Here is a 20,455-nt window from a genome sequence, read left to right on the forward strand (position 1 = left end):
CTATATTAACACTCAAGAACATTGGTCACATACAGCACAGGAGAACCAAGGGGATCAGGAGTATATCCTGATCGTGCTTTATTCATGTAGAAGTCTGACAGGCAAATAATTGCTGCCATTGATCACAGACAGTGAATTAACAGCTTGGAAATAGTGCTTCCCACATTCCCACATGGTGTCCTCAGGCCGAGCATCAACATGAATTGTGAGCAGACGTGCTTGCAAGTACTCTGTTCTCATACCAATTTATGTTCTGCAACAATGCTGTAGTGTCTAATTATTTCTGAAAATAAATTTATACCTGAGAAATGTTATACATATATCACTTCCTAAATAATACCTTTCACTCTTAAAGTAGCATCAGGAATACAGGTCAACAATTTGTGGAGATTCCAAAGGCTGAAGAAGTGGACTGTTATCTTTGTCAGTGGTTATCTTGTTGGCCAGGTAAGAAAATAAAAGATGTGGACATGATTTTACAATACTTAATCCCAAAACTTGAGTTCAGATGCTGAAAGGAATCTCGGTCTAGATATAGTCTTGATGCGCCCTTTCCTTCATTGGTCTTATTTTTGCTGCCAGTTTTATCCTGCCTTTTACCTTCATTTTCTTATTTTTTTGCCATCTGAATTACCTTTCTTCCAAGAATTTGATAGGCATTGCTATAGAGTTCTTCTGACAAGACTGGGAAGTCAAGATGAGGTTTGAGAAACATTCTGCAACAGACTTAAAACAGAGCTGTGGAAACCACTGAAGGATTCCTGCATTCATTTGATTTTAACCTCAAAAGGTCGGTTAAGATAGTTGTTCCTTTGAGCTTCTAGAACTCAGAGTAGCACCAAAAGTGATTAAATTAATAAAAAATTAAAAAACCAAAATGAAAAATCATTTGTGTAAAACAGATATTGGCATAGGTTTCTGGAAAAAAACCTAATCTTGCCATTTCCTAAACCCACGTGAAGCAGAATGGCTGAAGGAGCCTTGTTCATTCACAGACTGTAATTATGAGTGCAATTTCATATTGATCAATGGCTGAAATAGAGTTATGTGTGTCAGTTTCTCCTATTTAATCATTCAGTTTGGAGTGGCGTATAAACAAGCTTCCCACTGGCTTTAATTTTGCTGCCTTATTATTAGGGAATAATACGTCTTACAGTAAGATGGGTTGAGTTATTTTGGAATAAATCTGTTTTTTCAGCCCTTAGTCAGGTAAGCATATCTTGTAATCTGGAGTTCTGGGGAAATGCCATGACACAATTTTTTTTTTGTTACGTGTGGAGAAAAGCAAAACACACCATCATCAATGGAAGATCTTTACACCTCATTTCTACACAAGCTCTCTTTGATTGCACAGTCAAGTCTAAAAGATCCCTTTGCAGTTTTCATACTTAGACTCTTGCATGTGTAAGTAATGAAGTGCCATTAGTCATTCAAATTTTTAAGAAGGACAAGGACTCAAGTAGTGTGTTCCTCATAACCGTTTTTGTTGCCATTTTTAAAAGTTCTGATGTTACGAGGATTTTCCTTTTTGTCTCCTGTCAATATCAGGTCTTGTGTTATCACCCTCCTGAGTCCAGCCTGGCATAACTGAAGATGAGAATGTAAATATTTAACATATGCATCCTGTTCAAAAATCAACAACTTCATGCCTTCCTTAAAAAAAATCAGCGATCCAGGCACATTCTTGCATCAAAGAAAGTTTTATTATTTGGAATAATAATGTGTGTTCAAGTAGAAAACTATTAAGGTAGAAGAAAAAAAATGTGATAATTGATGACTTTTTTTAAGTCACAATATGTATCTGGTATATATTTAAATTAATCTGTATGGCTTTTTGTTTCTGTGGTTGCTTAGACTTTCGTAACAGTAATTAGATGTGAACTGGTCCGAATCCTTGCATACACAGACTCCAAATGAGTTACAGCAGCACATTCAGATGCCATAAGGAAACCCTCAGACCTAGCCATGCTGCCTGTGGGGCAGAGCAGCGAGGCTCTCTTTGAGACCAAATTCACTGTCTGTGCAGACAGTGAACCTGAAAACATGGCCCAAAATATAATGGGGCTATGCCTAATGGAGCATACAAGCTGCTGAGTACCTGAAGGGAACTAACATAGTGTCAGCATATCCAAGCAGGCTGGCTGCTGCCTGCTTGCAAGTGTCCACAAGCCACCCACATCAGTAAGAGATGGGCAGGTTGTTGCATGCTCACAGCCACTTCCAGAGCTTCTTGGAAGAGGTGGGAACATACCTGTTAGAGGTGATTCATGGCTGTCTCTTTTCACTGTGTCAGTCTCATGTGGCTGGCAAGGGGGAAGCTGGTGGGCAGCATGGAATGAAACTGATGTTATCAGAATGATGAGGAAAAATGAGTGGATAAACTAAAAAGCAAGTAGCACCTATGTTATGCAGCATGAGGCCAGCTGGGGAGCTGGCATTGAGAGACACAGAGCATCTGTACAGGGAAGAATGACTTGCATTTTTCCAGGTTCATAGTGGTTTGCGTCATGGACATGTAGCAGTGTCTCCTGAAAAGTCTTCAGTGCAACCACTCTTGCCTATTTGTGCCATTCTCTTACCAGCTCTGGAATTGATCCTGCTGTGGCTTGTACCAAGGGCAGTTGAGTGGATCCCTCAAAGGCAGCCTTATGCCATTTTCCTCAGATTCATGGAAAAATAAACATAAAATTCCTCTTTAAAAGAGAGGTAGATTGACTGAACTTCCATTCTCAGAAAACGATCAAATTGGGTACTTAACCAATGTATTTGTAATTACAAGAAGGCCTCAGGGTAATAAGTTAATAACAGGGTGAGCTTATAAAGAACAAGTGACGTCGTACTAATCTAATTTCCTTCTGTAACACAGTAATTTGCCATGTGGATACTAGAGAAATAGTACATAGTTATCTTAATTTGGTCTTAGATGATATAAGCAGCTTGGGGATATATGGTAGAGTAAATCTCTTAACATGGGAACTGGAAAACTAGTTAAAAAATTGTTCCCAAAGGACAGTTATTAAAATTGCTCTTTCAAATAAGATGACTGTGTTAAGCATGTTTAGGAAGCTCTTTTCTGAAATCAGTATTTCCACCATTTCTACTAGTGCTAGGGGAGAAAAAGTATTTTCTTTAAATATTGAAATAATAAAGAAATAAATTATATTACAACAAGGGCAAGCACAAAGTAGTAAACATTGAAATAATTATTTTAATGTTTAAAAGATTCAGAACAAATAGTTAAATGGCCTTTCTGGGCAAAATGGTTAGGAGATTTAGTAGATCACAAACTGAATATAATGACCAATGCACAAAAATGGGTAAGACATGTTAAAAGTATGCATTGTATCTCTCCCAGTTAGCTCTGGCACAATGTCAGCTAGACCCTTATGCCTTGGGCAGCCCTTTTTAAGAAATTTTTGAACCAGAGGAAAGCAGCAAAGATGATCAAAAGTCCAGAAAATCTTACTTCTGAGACTGAAATGATGAGGTTTGTTTAGTCTAGGGAGGGGAGAACTGAGGAGAGATGTGAGAACAGTCTTTAAATTCACAGAGACTGCTGTGAAAAGGTTAGAAACAAATTATTTTTGTGTATTGAAGGTCAAGAAAAAATAAAGTGTGCTCAAAATGCAGTGCAGGGAATTCAGGTCAGATACAAGGGAAGATTTCCCAGCTGTCAAATAATTAAGCACTGGAATAGATCTCCCACCAAATACAATACTTCGGGCCCTTTGATACACTTCCAGCCTTCTTACACAATCTCTTCCCAGCAGTTCTGTTTAGGAAATGTTTTGTGTAAGTAGAAATGGGAAATGCTAGAAGGCAAGGTGTGGAGACAAGTTCGTATTTTGGCTTAGATGGAGAGAGCTGGGTCAGAAGAAAACTCATGCAGAAAAATAAAGTCGTGTGAGCAGTTGGGGGTCGCTCAAAAATAGATGAGAAGAAAATGGATCTAAAGCCAAACGAGTTTACTGATAGGGTGTGAGCCTCACCATGACTCCAAGTTAGGAGGGTAAGTGGCCCACCACACTTGATATTTAAGTATCTACCAGAGATATCCTCTGAAACTGAAAATATAATTAAAATATCTTGACTTTTCTAATTTGGTGTCATTGCCCAAATAATGCAGAAGACATTTTATAAAACTATCTTCAAATACCCACCATTGGATTAGGCTGTTAGTGGTGTATTACAGGGTCAAGGTCAATTGCATTGCGTTTCACAAACTTGTTTGATAGAAGAGGTACAAAAAGATTTTATGCAAGGAATATTGTATTAAGAACAAATCATAGACTTTTGTAGACAATATTTCCTTCCAAAATGCTTGGAGTATGCATGCCAGCGTACACATTTGTTCAACTTGCTGTTCTGAACTATTTCTCTTCCGTTATCTCATACGTTGTTCAGTCTCTTTGGGAATTCATGCTTTGTGCATTCGCCTGACAAAGCATATTTTTGCTTTAGGATTCAGTATTTTATGCTGCTTAGTGCTACCCACAGCTGTCCGAGGCCACATGGTAATTCTGGTCAAAAATATTAATTGAATTGTATCAGCAGAATATTCCATGGACATTCATAATGAAATTCTAAGCTTAATAAACTTCTGGGAAGGTTTGCTTTCTACCTAATCATCTCTAGTGGTCTAGTACTATTTTACTTGTGATGGTGAACTGATAATAGAATACTATACAGTATTATAGTAGAACGCAACAGCTGGGGCTAAGTAGAGAAATTACATGTTACTCAAATCCAGGTAAACCAAAGGTTTCCTTCTCAAAATAACCCTTCACCTTTTTCTGGACTAAAACCAGGAAAAGGTGAAGTAACAGGAGTGGAGTTTAGACCTGACTGATGATGTTAAGGCAAGTAACCTGTACTGTGAATATGTGCTTAAAAGGCTATCTTGAAAGTGTATTGATGTGTGATAACTGTACCTAGAAATTCCCTTCAAAAACATGTCCCTGGCTAAGTGTGTTTGCACAGCAAGAATAAGTTTCTGCCTCAAAGGGTTTTCAAATAAATAAGAAAGAAAAGCAGTGGAAGTATGCAGAGAAATGAGCATGTTCAAGATGTTGTAGCCAGGGGGTTGGCAATATTATTGGTAGTATTTCTGAGTCCCAGCTCAGTGACTCAATGAAGCACAATACCTGAAGAAATCCATGTTTCACATGCAAATACTTCCTGAGGGTCTAACTGCATCTGGCTTGTTCATAGTATTTGCCTTTTGATTTCAAAAGGCCACTTATATGAGTAAGGTAAGACAGTTTAGCCCTCAAGTTTTCTAGTTTTTCATCTCTTTAGCTTATATCCTTTTTAACTTTGGTAGACAGATCAGCACATCTTCCCCATAAAGACACCTTGTGAAGTAAGTCCTCATCAGGCTCTCTTCCCTTTTCTGTCACACTATTCTCCCTTTACACTCTTTCTTGTGTAAGTAATTATATCAGTTTTCTGGTGACAACGGGAATGTCTCTCCTCTTTAATACAGGACTTCTGTCAGCATTACTGCTTCCCTACAAAGTCCTTTTCCATTTCTAGTATTATTTCCTCTTATTACATTCCAGATGTTTTAGATTATTTTCTCTCAGTATGTTAGCTTGTAAGACACGTTCTTTTTACAGTTGTTTTCCACCCATGATTTAGTTGTGTTACTGTTGATCTGTCTACACTGTTATTTCTATCTCTTTAAAAATTAGAATCATATTGTAGCATTTTACCATACAATGAGGATTTAAAAATCCTTAATCAGGAAACATCAAGGGTTTGTATCAGATCTCACTGGCATAGCGTGTAAAAAAAAAAAAAAAAAAACAAAAAAAAAACGTGTCTTGATCTAACTATTGTTTCCCTACTAGTCATGGCTTTTTTGAGGTGAAATCACCTGAAACTAATCTGTTCTGCCAAGGATTAATACATCTCTATTTACTCTAATTCATGCATTGGTCTGTCAGTCACAAGGTTTGTATTAACCCTTTATATTGTCACAGCCCTGAGATGATGGGTTTTGTTGGATTTTTTTTTTCCTGGGTTCTTCAATGGAATTGAGCACTTAAATCAGTGCTCTGCATAGTCATAGTTAATTAAAATATTAGCAGAATCATCAATACTTGTCTTTCGCTGAAAATAAGGCCACTAAGCAACGTCTATGGTGACTTGACTCAAATCAAGTAAGTTTCACCCATTAAATCTCTACTAATTTTCTTCTGCTTCTGTAAAACTGCTTTAATGCCATGGAAAACAAAGTGTAGGGCTCAAAACAATGCTTGTAGTGACCTGGAGAAAAGAGTCTGACCTCAAAGCTTATATTTTTTTTTAATGTTTGCTCTAATATAACATAGTCAGATGACCTAATGTAAAATATTACCTCTCCCTGTAATCTCTGCTTTCCCGTAGTGTTCAACATAATAACCTTTCAAACATCTTGAAGCAACCAAAAGCAAAGGAAAGAGTACTTAAGTATTCTGGCATCTCAAGCTTTAGTAAAGACAAGAATATTCATTAAGCAGCTACTAATTTATGTGGTAGTTATTGCCCATAATTTCATCTCTTGTGAATGTTGTGGTCACTGGAAAGTAAAATAGTACTTGTGAATACAGACAAGTATATATATAAGTCTGTTAGTTAGAAAGCCTATAAATCTTACTAACTCTGTTATGGGAGTCATAAAACAACTGATAAAAAAATATAAAAACTGTATTTACTAAAACAAAAAAAATATTTAGACATGAGTTTTGTAAATCCTGGTCATGACTTTATTCATCGTCTCCTAGGAAGAAAAGCCCTGAATGCAGCAAAGCCCTGAATGCAGCATATAGAGGTTTGATTGACCAAGTGACTGCATTTGGAGCAGATTCATGAGGAAGTCTGCATCCCTTTCAATGAAATGGCTTGGAGGATGATAGGAACATGTTCAGTAGATCTGTGTCTATACAGAGTTCAGTTCCTTTGTCTCTCAGATATGTGGCCAAGAAATATACTTAGCTTAAGAAAGTTACTGTACAGCATTTGGGTGTCTTGGCAAACAAGGTAGCTTTAAACAATCTTTGCACCTTTCAGTGACACTGCTGAGGCAGGAGAATTGTTTTGTTTAATTTAGACTTCGCTGTTCGTAATTTTCTAAGCATTGCATGGCATTTAACCCTCTTTGAATTTATTCCTTCTGACCTTAGAGTGCTGCTTGTGTTTTGATGGAGGTCCTAGAGGAAAAGTTTTATGGTCACCCACTCTGTATTGCTCAGGGAGCTCTTCTGTAGACAAACACAAGAATTTTAGTCTCTTTATACCAGCTGGCACTTTTATGTGCTCTAACTCCTGCTTTAGAAAGCCTTACCTCTTAACCATAATGTATTGGCTGCATTAAAACACCTTTGCTGTTTTTACTAGATTGCATATTCCAGTGGTCCTTACTAGGCAGTCTCAGAGGATATAGTGGAGAATTAATCTTTTTTTGCAGTATTGCCTGGATCATTTATTTAATGAAACCTATGGCAAAGATCTTTGGTCTTAATATTTTTTGCATTTCTGTCTTTATAAAAGCCTGTTAGTTTTATGTCTTCTTACATTTGATGGCTTTTCCACAAATTCTTCCTCAAGTGGGGGAAAATTATTTCCTGGGTGTAAGTTTTCAGGCATGTTAGTACTGTGGGACTAGACAAGGATGTTCCACCTGGCCTCATAGAGAAGTCCTAAAAGTTTAAATTTAATTGAGGCCTAAAATTGGAAATCATCTGAGGGGAAAAAAAGCAACCAACCTTACCCAAAAATATGATTTAGTGTTAGCACTGCATCCTGTCTTCCCAAATACTTCTACAACCCACTGCTTTGCTGGCCTATCATTCTCTGTCCTATAAAAGAGGGTTTTGCTGTCACTTTCCTGCATTTTTCTCTTTCTTAGGCACCTCCTTCAGCTTTCAGCACTGCATTTCAAGCTCCAGATCTGATCCTGCTTTTGCATACAGCTCAGTGAGGGGATTATGACCCCCTCTCCCTTCCCCATTCAATACGATTTTATGAGCAGTGATGCGTTTCAGCAGAGAAACTGGCTCCTGTGCAGTGCTGCTCTCCTCACATCATTGTTACCAGGACAGGTTGCACTGTGACCTGATGGATTCCTACAGATTTTCTATCAGTGTTGCTAACAATGTAAGGGACAAAAAGCAAAGATCATTGGGACCCAAGTGCATTGAATTCTTTTACTTGTATATCATGCAAGCACACCCAAATTTCAGATTCAAGAAATATATCACACATTTTCACAGGAGATCACCTCAGGCATGAATTGTACTTTGTCTCCTTATGATTTACAAAATAAGCCTCTTGCAAATGCAGATAGGATGGCAGTAAATAAGATAATTCAGCAAAAACCTAATTAACAAAAATGTAAATGTATGCTCCCTTCCCCGTGGCAATATATTCCAATGTTTAAATCAAGCTTCATGTTTCTTTTAAACAAGTCTTTAAACCTGCCTTAATGGAAAAGTTATTCAAAAGTTTGACAATATCCTCTATCACATTATTTATGAACTCGAAATATTTTTCGAGGACCATAAATTATTCTAAGCTTTTTCCCCAGGAGTCCCATTATGAAATGAACTTTAAAGCTATAGTTGGAAGGTGAATTTAATACCAGTCATACAAAATATAAAGTTCCAGCCCTGCAAAGGCATCTGTGTCTGACTTCAGGCTGATGAATATTTCTACTGACTCAGTGGAAGTACTCCCACTAAAGTTAAGTACATCTATTAAGTGTTTGAAGGCCTGAATCTGAAAGTACCACAGTAATAATCATAAGTAAATATTTGTACAGCCTTTCCTTTCTATAAATGTTTAATTCTTTGAGCATCTTTAAGATTCCTAGCTAAGAAATTTGTTTTGCAATACTAAAAGTTTTGGAGCAAACCCAAGAGCTGCAAACCTTGCCAATTTTGATTTACATGGGTATCAACAATTTCTGGGTACTCCAGTTCTGGTTTGTATCTCTGCAACTTAAGATTAGTGTGCTGTGTTCAACTTGATACAGACAAAGAAAATTTAGTATCTTCAGTTACAGTGTTATGAAATATAAAAGTGTTGGTTTGAGGCTTGATTGAAACCAGAAACTGGACAATAGCTGCTTATTTGGATTTTCTTAACGGTAGGTCAGATATAGAAAAAACAAATTTGTTTTGGAGAGGACATTGTTTCCAACTTGTCTAGGCTAGAAAAGCAGATTGTGACTGAAAACATTTAAATTCTTCTATAGACAGAATATTGCAGTTAAATAAGTGTAAACACAATTTGACACCTTTTTAAGTGTGTTTGTCAGCACAAGTCCACATTTCAACGGTAACTGCCAAACTGTTTTTTAAATATGGACTGTTTTTCTTATTAGAGCCAAAGAGAGACAAGGGGGAGGCAAATGAGTCTGCCTCAAATATACAGCCACATAAACATACCAGCAATTCACTCCTTCAGAAGGCTCATTTTAAGTCAGGACTATTGGATGTTACATGTTCAATAGGTTTAGAAATATGTACTCTATTATGATACATTCCATATTTTCTTATATTCTTCCAGTGCACATGTGATGGACACAGCCAGCATGAATGAGCATTTCAAACATGTGCTTAAAATGTCTACAGCTTTTATGGTAGAAAAGTAACTTCTTTCCAAGTAAGTATATTATATGATAATTGAAAGCAAGTACCAACCTTGCTGTTGTGGTCTCAGCTGTATTCATAGGTAAATCAGTATCAGCTTTTGTAGAAAGTGCTCTGCAAACTCTGAGGTGGAGCATATTTCAAAAGGGGCAAAAAGAGGATCCACTGATCTGCCAAATGTCCTTTCCAATGCTAGAAATATGTGTGAGTGAGGGCTTGTTAATACAAAAATGGTGAGAGAAATATCTTATTTTCACATTTTGGGGAGTGGGAAGCACAGTAGTGGCAAATGAACCAACTTCTTTTGGGGTAAAAGTAATTCTGATGACAACAGGAAGCATTCATATACATGTAGAGGCAAGTGTGACTATCAGTAGGTGGAAGTTAGCTGCGCACACCCAAGCAGCATGCACTGACCATCATCAGGGATCAGAGAGGTCATTATAATAGGAATTCCACCTCAGTTTAATTTTCTGAGTGTAACTGATGCACAAATACTAGGAAGGAATGGAATTTTATTGCAAAAATTATCCATTTAAAAAACACAGTATAAATTTGTGAACATTTGCAGTATGTTGTTTGTTTTCTTTTAAGTAAATTTGCACTTCAGCTCAACACATAAACCTCCAAAAGACCTCAGAATTTTTAAAATAATAATACTGTATTTTAAATGGCAGTAGGAAAGTTAAAACAGAAGCAGAGGAGATATTGCATGACTCTTATTGTATGAATTCGAACATCGATTAAACTGAGCTCAACTACCACATTCAGAGTTTGCAATAAAGAGGAAAGAAATTATCCATTTGGACAAATCTAATTATTACTACATTCTTTTAAAATGCCCCAAAACAAATATAACCATATCCTGCAGTTGCCATGATTTTGTGTCAAAAACCTGCTCCAAAAAACTACTATAATAATAGAATGAATTTTCATAAAATACTTTTACTCAGTGAAGAATTCCCAGCCTCCTGAAGCATGTAAATGCCAGTTAATTTCAGATTCCCCTAACCCTTGTAATAGAATATTGTATACAAATCTCTCTTCCCTTGGCACACCACTGCTCCTCTTTGCCAGAGTTCTGCACATAAGTTGAGAATGGATCTGATGGAGGCTCTGTTTTAGATTATTTTTATCCTTTCATCAGGCTTCTAGAAAGAGTTTTGTTTCTGTGACCATACCCAGGGTTGCAGTAGTAGACAAAAAGGGAAAAAAAGCCCAGCACACAACTCAAGAGAAGCTAGGGTCAACAAAAGTCTTTTTTCATTACTCACCTTTTCCATGCTGAGTTTTATATACCCCGAGATGGGCTCCCTTTCCAAAAATGAGAAATATAGGACAAACACTAGGATGCTTTGCATGACCAAGACTTAAAAAAAGCTGTCAAACCAACAGGCTGGGAAATAGCCAAACAAATGTCACTTCTCCAAGTTTTGTTTCTTATAATTGAACCCAAACCATAAAAAGTTTGTCCTAGTAACAAAATTCAATCTGCTGGAGTAAAACCCTTCCTTGGAGGAAAAAAAAAAAAAAAAAGAAAACTATCTTTTCTCCATCTCTCAAATTAATCTTTGCCAAGAAAGTATACATAGCTCAAAATTTAAACAAGATATTTTTGTTCCAGGCTACCCACAAAAGAACATCCTTCAATATTGTTTTGGAAATACTGTAGCACAATTAAGATAGAGTGTAAATCATAGAAAGAATATTTCCTGTAGTCTTTAAAATATTCTAAAGCAGCCTGAGTGAAAGCAAAGCCCTTTACTGTTGCTTAATGCCAAGTGAATATTTCTGTCCAAGAAACCAATTTATGATAAAGATCTCACAAAAAAAAAAAGTTCTCTTGTGTTTCAAAGGCAGAAAATATTACAATGCTTGCATATATTCTGTTTAAAACAAAACACCAAATAACTGCAAATGGGACTTCATGACCCACTGGGAAAGTAACAACTTTGGGAAATGTTCAGATTCCCATTGCCAAAGTGACTTTAAAGTGGAAAGGAAATTTTGAGGCAAAGGAAGGAGAGCCATGAGAGAACAGTGAGCAGGGTACAAAGGGTTTTAATAACTAAGGGCCTCAAAAAGAAGATCCTTTATTTCAGTCTACAATGAGAAAAATGTGGGAAATGAAGAGAGCCTGCATTTTCTCCCCTCTTCACCCAGCCAGGTTGTCTGAAGGAGCTCTTGAAGGCAGAGGAAATGGTTCAAAGGTCCTTTTGTGGAGGACCTTGATCTCCTGACATCTATCAGATAGCACCCTAGCTCAGCTTATTAACACACAAGCAAACCCATGTTTGCCCTGAAGTCAGTAGTCAAATTCCCACTTAATTTCCTGACATTATCAAAGGTACTTCATGAGTTTATCTCAAGATATTTGGTAGACACAGAAGGTTTCCATTCAGACTCTCTAAATTCTTGCTTCTTGTCTTAAGCATTTGTTCTCAGAACTGGCTTTAGTAGACACACATATCTCCCCTTTGATAATGAAGACTTATGAAATGCCACTGGAACATTCTCATTTCTGGCCTTCGCATATGTGGAAGTCTGACTCATCATGTCTGAGGCAAGGAAATACCATGTGAGTAAATAGCTGCACTGGATCCATAGAAAGAATGAGGTCAAAGGGCTGACATACTTTTTAATAATTTAGAAGGTGCATACATGCTATCATTCCATTGTTTTTTGGCTGTGGTAGTTATGGAGACAAAAGCAAAAAACCCCAAAACATACACACAAAAGAAAAAGCCCCAACACCCTCTGGATAAGAGGAGTTTTTTTGGAAATTCTATCTTTTATTTTTCAATTTATGCAAGCTGGTCAACTGGATAGATTTTTGTTTCAAGTTGAGAAATGAGAAAATGAAGATGAACACAATGTCCCCTTTACTTTATGTAACAGACATTTGATGTTTTTAATAGTGTCATCTAAACAAGCAATAAAGCAATCAAAGTTCCAGTCCTTAAAAGTGATCAATATTGAAACAACATTAATGACATGGGGATTCTTCAAATAAATGTCCAGAAACTACAAGTTTAGTAAACACAAATAATCTAAGCTAAGTGCTCTGGTGCTGGGGCACTTTGAAGCTGGACAGCTGAGACATCATTTAGAAAAGTATTCATAGCTACATTCCAGAAATTTTGAAACACACTCTGTCCTGTACTTACATTTGTATCTAAACATTGCTAACAGTGATTTTTTTAAAGATGTATTAACTATGTAAAGTTAAGTTGATTCAAATTAACCCCATAAAGAAATTACTACTTCAAAGACTCTCTTTCATTGCCTCGTAGTGAACTACATTTTATGTAAAATAGCACATTTGTTTTCCTGATCCTTGAAGTGGGACATCAGGAAAGGCACAGCTTATGCATGCAATGCAAATATTGATAAACTTGTGTTTTAAAGGAAGCAAAAATTTTTCACTTAGAAGAAGGAGAGAAAGCAGGAAACCATAACATAATGGGGAGAGCATGTAACATGGAATGGATGGAACAAATCTGACAAAAAATAAAGTTTCCAGAAGCTCTTACTAACAATTTTCAAGACTATTGCACTGGTTTCTTTGCATTAACAATGCTTATTCATTTTAGGCTTGAGATTATCAGTTAACTTTGGTGGACTGACTCCTTATTAACACAGCTGTAAGACTAAAACCATTTCTCCAAACTTCTAGTTATGCCTCAGAGTAATCATGACATCTAAATGTGAAGAAGAGAAATAGGAAGCTTCTTTTCAATTAGTTTGACAAATGATAACAGAATAGAGTCTTAAACTCTTCAAAAATCCTACCAGTATTCCTATGAAGAATAACACTTTTTTCAGATGACTTATGTGTCATGACATCTGGTGTCAAAAAATACACCTATGAGAGAGTTCTGATATTGTTTCTGCAAATATCAAACATTGTCAGCCTAATCCAGCAAAATCTTCAGGGATGGAATTTAAAATAAATAGTGAAAAGCAAATTTTTAGGGTCACTGTAATCAACAGGGTTGGGTTAATAATGGGCAGCAAGGTCAGCACCTTGGAGTTTGATATCCCCAATGAGAGCAATAAATGCAAAAGTCAATGTTCACTTTCTAATCCTACCACTCTCCTTCCTCTTCTTCTATATCAGAGCTGAAGGAGGCTATGGGTGTCAGCGATATTTATAAGCAACACATCTTTTCTTCATCAGTGCTTCCAACTCCAAGAAACATGAGAATTTTCATTTGCTGCCCTAGAAATTCTTTTCAATCACAACCACTTTCCAATACCAGCCCATTTTTCTGAATGTAATGTATTAAAATATCCAGTGTAAGTAGATGCTTTTATACCTTCATGTGCCTTGCAGCTTAAGAAACATTGGAAAGCTGTGCAATCTGAGGATGGAATAGTTTGTTCAAATAACTCCATGCCATTCATTGTATATACTATAACTGAGCTTGAATGTGTTATTACCTTTTCTTAATCAACACCTTCACCAACTTCAGCTTGAAATTGAGCCCAAATTAAAAAAAAAAAAGACAGAATCAATGACTAGGTGAAATATGTATTTATTATTGTTATTGTTACTATTACTACTATTATTATTCAGATAGTCCTCAGTCACTTAAAAAAATTTGATAAGCTTAAATACATGTTCTCTGGCCAAAGCCTGAAAGGGAATGGTTTCCTCACTGAAGATCTGCTCTGAATGCTAAGTCAAACAGGAAAAGAAACCTGCATGGAAGTGTTACTTTTAGCATCCATAGAAAAGCAGTAAGGCATACTCATAGTTCAAACTCAAGACCCAAAAGCCTTTTTTCTATTGCTGCTCTTCAGGTTCTACACAGCTGGTTTTCTTGACCCTTCTTGCTCCCTGGATGGATGCATAGGGAAGTGATGAAGATATCATGATGCTTTTCAACCAGTCCTTTGAACTTGTCTCATAGTTTAGTTATTAGGCTTACAATATCAAGACCTTTTTTGTACCCATGGAGAAAAGGGCTGAATTTATCCTGAAAGCCTCCTCATAAATACTGCCTGGTAGAATATTTTTCTATTTATCAGGAAAGCAGCATTACAGGAGATAATCCCACCACCTCTGAAACTGTAATTTCTTACTACTGTTTATGATAGTATGGCATTTTCATAACCAGCTACTTCAACATTAGCCATTTAAAAATAGCTGCTTTTCTATTTTCCAGGGCCACAGCTGTCTCTCATCAGAAATGCTATTTTGTCAGAGGTTTCAGTTGCTCCGGCAACAGCCTTTGACAAGTTCTGTCTGTGAGGCTGCAGAGAAGAGAAATTGCTGAGAGGAGAGGTCCATCCCCTCCCAGAGGTGCTCTGACTTGGCCATACAAACAGTACTATGTCTCTGAAAGACATCAGTAAATGCATATTCAAGAGGACTGTCAGTGAGCACTACACAGAGAGAATCTTATACACTAGCTAAGAGTTAATTGATTTTGATTTAACCAAATGGAATACATGCAGAAACAGTACTAGATTGTTATGCATAAAATGCCTGAAAATGTCACTTTAAAAATGGTGGTAAAACAGTTGCCAGGCTCACTATTGATTGTGTATGAATACCATCAGAGCTGAAGGGTACACAGAATCTCAATAATAATCAGATTTTGAAGAGGTAATATCATATTGTTTAAATAATTTGCTATCAAAAATTCATGTTTCTTGGCATTTTCTTTCCATTTTTTAGGCAACATGATAATTATGCATACATGTTACAGTATGTCAGTCCAATGTAATTGATTTGAAATTGGGACAGAGGGATGTTTCTTTCTGCTAATTACTCTTAGCTTTGGACTCTGTAAATTTGCTTCTTCTATCATTATCATGCCATGTTAGACCACCTTTTTTTCTTTGCATTTTGGGTTGTCAAAATTGTTTATTTATGGAGCCTTTTGCTACTGAAGTACAGAGAGCTTCTGGAAAGAAGGCTTTGACTTAACCCCTTCAATTGCACAGTGAGTGGTGTTTGGGAGCAGTCCCTATCCTTCTAAAAGTACTGTCCAAAGAGAAGCTGTAACAATTCTTAAAGATTATACAAAAGCCAGTTTTGGCTAGATGACTGCACAAACTAGATATTTCTTCTCTCAATTTTTCATTGTATTTCATCTGCTGACACAGTTATCTGATAACAGTTAAGCTGTTATCTTAAGAATATTTGAGATGTCGGGGCTTAGAAAGTATCTGCAAGACTTTAGCGTCACCTATTAAAGTAAGTGACAAGATTAAAGAACATGGGGATGTCCTCATGCTCTTGTCTGACAGCACTTAGCTGCAAAATTAGTTCTTGGCTGGATGGCAAATTTGGGATCAGGAAAAAATCAGGTAATTTTGTAAGGAATCTATGGCTAACATCTGTTAAGGTGACTCTACTTAAACTACCAACAGCTTTATGACTGAAAGTTGAAAGTAGGATGTAAGTAGTTGTCATTTATAATTTTGTTTGGTGGTGTTGAATAGAATAAAAATATGATAAATTCAACAGCAATGAGCAAAAATCTGCTTGCCATTTTCAAATCTCCTGCCTACCAGACTTTAGCTCCTGTCTCATATAGCTGCACAGAAGAGCTCATTTGGGATTGAAGCCAGTGTGAGCCCACACCAGATGTTACAGCAATCCTGATCTTGTTTCGTAAGTAATGTGATAAAAGGGCTTTTTTTCCTGTATGTTCTTCTAGGATGAATTGTTTTCTTAACTTGCAGTACCATTTTCAAATTCTTTTTGCCACTGTTTTCAATGAATTTTTCTCTTCTGTTTTACTGCTCTTTATGTTTCACGATGAAAAGCCATGTATCAAACATTCTTACAAATGAAGGCAGATCACCCCAAACTGAGACAGGTTTCCAGATACAAATCAAACAGTATTAATGGATTTATAGTTCTCTTTAAATTTTTCTTGCTATCAGCATTTTAACTGTATTTTAAAAATTTTACCCTCAAGACTGGAATTCTTGAAATTTTCATCACATTTTTTCAATATGAAAACACCTGCAATCTTTAAGTATCCTTACTGTAGCTTTTGAGAATCTGAGGGAACTACAGCAATTGCAGGACTGTTTAAAAAATAAGAATTGAAAGCACTGATAATTGTATTAATTTTATTAGTGCTAAATCCTTGCAATTTGATTTCCAACCAGGAGAAAAATAGAAGAAGTATAATAAGGACTTTGTCTCTAAATTTGCATATAAATGAGTGGCACATTTACTCTATGATACCCATGACTATAAAATCCTACTATAAATAATTCTAGCACTGCTGCTATATAGTCAAAGAAATAGAGAAGCAGCAGAAAGGAGGCCTCAACCCTGGGAAAAGATTAGTGCTGGCAGTGTCTTATAGCATAGAAGCTATAATCACGGCTGAAAACTGCTCTATCCATTCTGCCAGTAGATACCAGGGAGTTTGTTTAATTGAAGCTGATGTTCATACCTCATCACTGGTTTTAACAGTGAATATGTGACAATTGAAAGTCTTAAAGATCATGGCATTTATGGCAGGCAAAAAGCAAAGTTTGCTTATTCATAGACTTAATTAGATGTAAATTGAAGGCTCCAACAAAGATTTTGACCCCACCCTGGGCTTCAGAAGCCCAGCTCACAAAGGGTTTTGCAGACTGCTGCTGTGAAAAATCAGGAAAAATCAGTTTCTTTTCGATAGGTTAATGTCTTGCAAGGCCAGCAAGGATTTAATGAGTTTTTTGGAGAAGTCACTGGCAAATGTAATGATACACCATGCTGAATTAAATAGAAGTCTTGCAGAATAAAATAATATATGAGCTTCTAATTATTGCTAATATATGGATATGAAGGGATGGAATTAAGGATTTATAGACAACATTGTTACTCCTTTTGTCTAAAACCATCACAATAAAACCTATATATACTTTTACATAATTTTCATATATTTTTCACAGTTTTAATATCTTTAGTCTGATAACTGTTCAATTATTAAGCAATGTGGAAATGAAACTAGAAATTACAAGAGCAGAAGATTTGTCTTTCTTTCATTGATAGATTACGTACATTCATAGTGATTCTTTTATTATTCTCCTACTATTCTTACATGTGTACAAGCAGAATAAAGCTGTAGGAATGATTGTAACAGTGACTAACATATTGAAACAAACCCATAAATGTATGTTGTTTGAATAAATCTTAATGGTTATTTAAATATCGTAACACTGAAGTGAAGCTTTGAGGTCTAGTAGTACTAATTCTTTCTAAATAGTCTTACAGAAATTCATAGTGAGTGTATGTATACAGAGAATTCAAATTTGCCAGTAATCCCAGTGAAAAAATAACATTCAACTCAAGGGTGTAGTTCGGCTCGATTGCTGGTCTCTTTCTCATAGACTGCACATTGTCTTCTTCCCAAGGTATTTTTCTGGACTTTTGCAGCCCTGTTAAGCCAGCTATATGTCTGCCCTATCATGTTCCCAGAAAACAGAAACTTCCTCTGACTTTATGAACAAACAAATAAAAACGTGAATGATGCAGGAAAGGTGAGCAGACCACCTAGGCTCCTTGAAAACCCTCTGGGTCTCACATGTTTTGCATTACTTCATTTTTTAAGAATGTGTTTTCATCATGACTGATGAGTCTGATGACTGATAAAGACAAGAAATTCAAGAACTCATACGAATTTACTTACTGTCAACACTTCCAGGCAAGTTTGAATACAGCTGCATCAGGATTGTTACATTTCCTACCCACATCTATACTTTCATCTATACTTTATTTTTTTTCCACCAAAGAAGTGGACAATGAGAAACGCATTGGCAGTTTATCAAATGAAACATCTGACTACAGGCTTTGTATCTCTAGAGTATTGAAGTACATGGACATTTGAGTTATGAAAACTCTGCAGCTCTCTGTTACAACAGAAGAACACAGTGGAGTCTCCTATTACCCAGCAAGTTAGAACTTGCTAGTCCATGTCTTTCCATGACATTGGTTCTTGACAATAATTTTTTGCATCCCTGTGCTGAAGGTAGTAAGAAGTTTCAATTTAATCAGCCAAAATATTCTAAAAGCAGTTGTTCTGAATAGGAATTCAGTCATGCTGAAAGAATTTTGAGCTTATTTCTCCTCTGATTAACTACTGCAGTTTTCCACCATTTTGAAGGAACAGACTACATAAGCCTTTGCCACAAACAGATTTGTGGCATAAATTAGCTATTCCATTTTCAGTCTTAAACAAGGAAGCACATTGAGGCATTTTGTGTTCTTTTCCAAAACGCTTTAAGCTTGTATTTCAGCAATATTCTAGTGTGGTTTTAGTCTCCTGCTGCTAATTAGAACAATCTTGGATACCATCTGAAAAAAAAAAAAAGGACAAATGAAAGAAAGGGTATTTTATGGTTTCCTTTCTGGGTATAGAATCAAAAGTGGTAAGAGAGAGTGCATTTTTCCATGTGGCTGATAAGACTTCATAATAAATTGCAGTGAGAAGTAAGTTTAATCCTTTAAAAATCCTAGGTTTGATCCCAAGTTTCTTCATTTAATATTTCTTTCTTCTCTCTTTTCTATTACTATTGCATCAAATAATGATTTTAGAAATGTGAAACACATTGTTATCTTCTATCCAAACAAATGTAAATACCAATTCTGTTGCAGAATTGATCCTAGAGATGCCATGTAGAGCATGTAGAATCATAGAATCACAGAATATGCTGAGTTGAAAGGAACTCACTGGAATCAGCAAGTCCAACTCTGGCCCTGCACAGGACACCCCCAAGGATCATACATCGTGCCTGAGAGTATTGTCCAGATGCCTCTCAAACTCTGCCAGGCTAGTGCTGCGACTGCTTCCCTGGGGAGGTGTGTGAAGAACCTTTTCCTAACATCCAACCTAAACCCACCCTGATACAACTCCAGGGCATTCTATCAGGTCCTGTCACTGGTCAGCACAGAGCAGAGATCAGTGCCTGCCCCTCCTCTTGTCCTCATGAGGAAGCTGCAATTGCAATGAGGTCTGTCCTCAGTCTCTTCTTCAGGCTGCACAGACCAAGTAACATCAGCCATTCCTCATACAACTTCCCCTCAAGGCCCTTCACCATTGTTGTTGTCCTCCTTTGGATGCTTTATATTTTTTCATCACCTTATATCTTTCTTATTTCTTTATATCTTTATATCTTTCTTACTTCTTGGCACCCAAAGCACTTGAGGTGAAGCTGCCCCAGCTCAGAGCAGAGCAGACAATCCCTCCCTTGCCCAGCTGTGATGCTGTGCCTGATGCTCCCAGAACAGGGTTGGCTCTCCTGGCTGCCAGGGCACTGCTGGCTCATGTTCAACTTGCCAGTGGCCAGGACCCCAGGTCCCTTTCTGCAGCACTGCTTTAAAGCATCTTGACTTCTACTGTACAAGTCTGTACAAAGGTCTATATGACATGTTTACACTATTTCAGAACCACTGATAAATAATTCCGTTAGTCACATAAAGCTATAAATGTTCAATATAAACATTGGTTTAAATGAAAACATATATATATTATATATATATTTTATATATCTATTAATATAATATGAACATTGGTAAGACATTAATCTTCTCACCAAATCAGTGCTCCTACATGTGGGAGAATACCACATTATCTGTAAATTGATTAACTCTCCAGTTCCCTAATAGAAAAAGTATTCCATTAACAGAGTTAAAAAGTTTTTCTTTCAGTTACTTTTACTGTTTTCTCAAATATTCCAATTTCATCTCTTACTGTTAATTTCCTTCTGCATGTGGAACTTTTTGCTTATTTGTAAATACCCCCTGTCTGCATGAGCTGGCAAAAAGCTTCCAAAGTTTGTGATTTAGATTTGAGCTATATGAG

This window comes from Catharus ustulatus, chromosome 3, assembly GCF_009819885.2.
Source record: "Catharus ustulatus isolate bCatUst1 chromosome 3, bCatUst1.pri.v2, whole genome shotgun sequence".
In the NCBI taxonomy this organism is placed as follows: domain Eukaryota; kingdom Metazoa; phylum Chordata; class Aves; order Passeriformes; family Turdidae; genus Catharus; species Catharus ustulatus.